Here is a 5,591-nt window from a genome sequence, read left to right on the forward strand (position 1 = left end):
GGTCTGTTTTCCAAACCAGTTCATGGCATGTCTGCGCAGACATGCATATCAATACAATGGAAGGACAGGAGGGGAGAAATGCCATCAAACCAAGGTCCACGGCAAACGTTGGATCTGAATCCCGGTGTGCAGGAGGTGTCGCTCCCCTTCGACTGCGTGCAGGGGGAGCCCAGAGAGATTTGTTTCCCTGGGTTCACCTTAGCCACTGAAGTGCCAGTTGCATCACACCTATGTAAACGGCAGACCACTACGAGACCTCAGCCATGGCAATAATCAAGCCAAGAAATATTTTGTGAATCTTTTGCTGCTCTCTGTGGATACATCTTAATTAGCTGGTTATTTGTGGTTATTTGGAGCTGCTGAATTTACTTTATTGTCACTATTTATACTTGACAATATTGCAAGAAATTCTTCTGCTGACCTTGGATCTTTATACCTGGTTGTATAAAGATTCCTACCTTCCAAATACATCATTAAACTTTAAATAAAAGAGGCACATGGCACAATTTCCCCCCCTTCACAAAGGAAAGGGTTTTATTTTTAACATGTGAGGGTTAATACAGTACAATGGCTTGAAAATTTGGTTATTGCTGGGTTGCTCTCAGCAACGTGAATGGTCAGAATACACAGGTGAAAATTTCCCCATCTTTATATCTCTGAACGGATCTAGATGAATACAGAAATATGTTCAAGATACATAGACAGAAAACAATTCCAGGAACAACTGAAGTTGCAGCAGCCTTTTCAGAATAAGGAAAGAGCTTAAAAGGAAAGATCATATACATATTAGAATATATTTTAAGGAAACTATGCTGGAGAGATTTAACCTAATTACTTAATTCTTCTAGAATCAAACAATTTCACTGAGGCAACGTTACTTTCAGGATGAGGTGCAAATCATGTACAAGTACCATACAACTCACGGTACTTCAAACATGGTACTGCCTTTAAAATAAAACACATGTAAAATATGCAGTTTTGTCCATTACTGAGAAACTAACAAATGTACTTAGACACTTCAGAAAAATAATGAGAAAAAAAATTTAATGTTTAAGTAAATTAATTTGAAAATGGAAGTTACTTAAAGCAATGATTTTACCCTTTTTTGCTTTCTCACAAAAAGATTATTGAAAACTGAATTTCAAACAATGCCTTGTAATTTCTAAAATATGCTGTTCTGGAAAGTGATCAAGGTTTCCAGTTACATTGCTACTGTTTGAATTCAATGTAATTAATTATCTTTTGATTTTTCATATGCATAAGCTTTTTGTACTTTTGAATTGTGAATTGCTTGATATTGCAAGTATTTTTTTAAAATAAGTTTTCCAATATATGTAAAATATATTTGCCTTCATATCAAGAAGCTATGCTATACCAACGAAAACACGTTGCATTGCTAGCCTTCATAGAACAAAGTGACTGAATAAAATTATTCGAATCACAGCTACTTGCAGAGGTTATTAAAATTGTGGCTTTTTATCTGAACAGATTGGGAAGAAGAGAAGACTTCACAGAGCTCCCCGCCCTTTCCAATAGGGCAGGCAAAAAATACCTCTCTGATTTACCTAGGAAAAAATCAAGTTACTGCTTGCTATGAAATCAGAACAGGAATATTTTTCTTTAAGTCTGTGTTTTCATTAATTACACACTAACCTGCATTCTTTGGGTGGCGAATGAAAAGAGGAAAAGCGTTAGAAGTAGTATTTCCCATAGAAACAATTGCCTGTCAAACAAAGCATAAAAAGACAAAAGGCAGAAACACTGTTTCAGCTTGAATGCCTTAATGTCACCATTTGTCATGCAGCACTTCCTCAGAAAACGCCGAAGCACAGTTAACTCTACTGCTCTTTACACTGCACACTTTCTCCGTTGGTACAGGACTAAAATGTGCGGGGCCTGACAATGAAACAGCAGAGCCATCGCACATTGTTATGCAACTCACTGTCTGCAAGGGTGGCTTGTAGCTCCTTCTTTATTCAGCAAGTGCCAAGTGCATGTTTAATCAATGTCACAGCTCACCACAGTGTGCAACTAAAGCCACTGTCGTTCCTCTCTTCAAATTTGCCTGGCTAAGTTATGCAATGCTCCGAAGAATACCTTGGAATTCTTTCCAGAGGCTCTGAATGCAGGTGTGTGACAGCGTTCATACTATTGCCAGTAAAGCAGACTTCTTTTCATCCTTTTTCAGGCTGGACTAAGATTACATAGTGTGACTGCACGTAGTTTGCTGCATTTGGAATTACAGCATGTCAACGTGAGAAAGCGTCTTCAGACGGCTGCCACAAAGAGTAAACCAAAGGCTGGGTTTTTCTGAAGTCTTAATAAATAAATGTAACTGAATAAAACCAGGAGCTGTTCATATTTTTTTTTTAAAGGCAAAACTGAACAGCATGCATTTTGTTGCTTTGCATCATCTAAGGAAAAAAATCCTCAATTTTAATGAGAATTAGTCAACAGCAAGGATCATTACCAGAAAGAGGTTTACTGTTTTTCGACTACACTTGCTTTAGTGGATTACTGAGAGAAAAGGCCAGTCATTTGGAAGATTCTGTAACATTATTATCCTCACTGATAAACTTCTTCCTCAAGGAACTGTTCATGCTCCTATCTGGTCTGTCTGAGTGAGGAAAGCAGCCCCTTCATGAAGATAAAAGCCTGGTTTGCCACTGAATCGACGAGTGAGAAGCATGTCTGATGACATTTTATTCCTGATGCAATGTAGGGTAAGAAACACCGTATTTTTTTTTACCTTTCTGTGAGATATGCTCTGAGCTGATAGCTTTAATTAGACTCACAGCAAAAATCTGTTTATCTCCAATGATTATAGATGTTTGCCAGGAGAGAAAAATGCTATTGCACTATAAAATGTGACTGCAAATTTTCAGTAAATTGGGGTTACGTGCACTAGTAGAAATCCCAATCAAATTTTGGTTTAAGGTTGGAAATTTCTGATCAATAAGGCTAAAACAGCATAGCAGATTACATATAGTATCAACACCTCAGCCACCAATGAACATAATTTTACAGGGAATATGTTTCTAGAGGATATTTGACTGTAAATTAAGAGCACAAGAGCAGCTAAGTAATAGAGACCACCTGTCAACCTCACTTTTGCAACAAAAAAGGTAATAAATCATACACGCGTCTGTAAATATCTCTCTCATGTCCTTATATTGCATAGAATTTTATTACTATAAAAGTACTACTGTCCTTTGGCATACTGCAATAAGCAGCATACATAATAACAACAACCACCTTTGTATTTGAAGAGACAGACATTTTCTGTTAAATGTTTACTGTTTTATGGATGTCCAAAGGCTGATCTATTAAACAAGTAAAAGGATACGATCTCACCTGCAATCGCCTACTTAGGGCTCACTGGTCAAAAGGAACTGTGATACTGTATTAAGGAGGCATATTTTCCATGTTCGAAAACAGCAGACATGAATATTTTCAACTGTTTTTGTACCGCGACAGTTAAATATTTAACAACAACTGAAAATTCACATAATCTCCCAAGGCATTTCAGAGTATTTGACAATGCTCACATACCTGCTTTCATCAATTTGATGTTTCATAAGGAAATTAGCTGGCTAACGACAAATTTTAAATTTCTTTTATAATAAAGCATGTTAATTGGCTTGAAGCATCAAGCTATTTTTCATTCCTTCTATCAAATCTGTATCTACAGAACAATTACTTTTAACATGGACACGTTCATACAAAAAGAAAACAGAAGGTGAATACAAATCAATAAACATAGCATTAAGAAATATTGTGTAAAGAAGTACAGAATTGTTTTTAAAAATATCAAAGCTTGCATGTTCGTCAGATCAGATTTACCATTTGCTTTCTTTCTTCTAGCTAGCTGCCAGAATACTGGTGAAGGTATTTGCAGTAAAAATGGGGACCTCTACCATTACAACACTGGAAGATGTAAAAAGGCAAGAGGAGAAAGAGGAAAAAGAAGAATCTATTTTAGCACTGCTTGGGATTATTGGAACTGTACTCAATTTATTTGTTATTGTTTTTGTGTACATCTACACTACACTTTGATGACATTTTTGAACATCAATTGCACGCACACAGTGCAAAGATCAGCAATGGTAAGAATGATTTCTAAATTCAAAGCGAAAAAAATCACTGTCTGAACAGATTACAAAAACATTCCAGAGCGAAGTGTCTCTAAGCTAAGGGCGCTGCATCAATGACTGCTAAACGTATCTGTGAGCCCAGCTAGGGTGCTAAATTACGTAAATGAAGGCAGACGATATTCAACTTCTCATTGATAACAGATGAAATCCTAATTCCAGAAACAGAGATGGCACTGTTTTATCGCCAGCAAACATGCAAGACACAAGAAATGTAAGCAAACACTGAAAACAATCAGAACATAGAAAGAGATTAGTTAAATATATAAATACATATAAGCAAGCCCCATGATGCTTTCTATGGTTTTGTGCATTATGTCTTTTCATAGCTGAGACCAGAAAACAGACAAAAGGGTTTTATTTTTAGATCACCATAATTTAGGCTTATAACTTACACTAATGCATAAGTGTGGAAACAGGAACACTGTTATACCAAAAATTGTAATATTATAAATAAAATTTTAACTATTGACTATATTCTGCAGCATTTTTGTTAGTCTTGTGGAAAGCTAGAAAAGGTTAGATTTTCTTGCCTTTACTGAATCTGTATTTGAAATCATCATGCTATACTGACGATGTGCTTTTCTGATTAAAAATCCTTTAAAGTGGTGTGAAAAAATAAAGAATAGTTTCAGTACTTCTTTTAAGAAATATTAATAATTACAATGGCACACTAATACACATTCTCCAAATGAAAAAAATCTTAAGTTACATTTTCTATATCGCCATTTTTAGAATGTGTTTAACATAAGTCAAATACAACTTTCATATTTTCATGCTGATGCTTATTTTCAAGTAAAATAAAACGTACCACACAAGGATTCATGGTGTTGCACGGAAAACAGGTTTAGTATCTTTACCCAGAAGAGTGTACTCTCTCTTTCTGGACCAGGTCTGGAAGACATTTTCCCTTTCTATACCATTTACGATTGAGGCCCAGAATTGCAACTCTTATGCATACTTCATGGAACATCCGATTAGACTACTGGAATTGATTAAACTATTTCCACGTTTTAAATTAAACCTGTGTATGTCTTTGAATTAGATCCAAAGCTGCAGACAGTCTGAGATCATAGAAGATTTTATATACATGAATATTTCTGACATATATCTTCTAATAGAAAAGCTACTTTTGAGAATTTAGGATTAAAAACACAGTAGAAAATCAACACAAAAAAAAAAGGAAACACTGATTTTAATAAATACTGTTCTTAGTATTACATGTGCCACAGAGGAACAATGAAGGAGCTACATTTCTGAAAATCAGCTCAGTTCTTTCTCCTAGGCTGCAAAGCTACACCTAGCCCTTCCATAAAATGACAAGCAAAGAAATACATCTCTTGTATACGTGATAGCTTATTACTGTATAGAACTTCATAACTGCTAAACCAACTGAGCCTTTGGAAGTCACTTCGAAACAAGCGCATGCATGAAATAAGG

General features: G+C 35.6%; 1 long non-coding RNA gene across 1 annotated transcript; it reads left to right on the forward strand.

Annotated features, from left to right (window-relative positions):
- The first annotated feature begins 1,996 nt into the window (after nucleotides 1-1,996).
- On the forward strand, nucleotides 1,997-4,626 carry LOC104080951. The gene is made up of 2 exons (XR_683569.1): nucleotides 1,997-2,723; nucleotides 3,865-4,626. It is a non-coding gene; the product is annotated as an uncharacterized LOC104080951 (long non-coding RNA).
- Nucleotides 4,627-5,591: the final 965 nt, after the last annotated feature.

Source organism: Fulmarus glacialis, unplaced genomic scaffold (assembly GCF_000690835.1).
Source record: "Fulmarus glacialis isolate BGI_N327 unplaced genomic scaffold, ASM69083v1 scaffold47218, whole genome shotgun sequence".
Lineage (NCBI taxonomy): Eukaryota > Metazoa > Chordata > Aves > Procellariiformes > Procellariidae > Fulmarus > Fulmarus glacialis.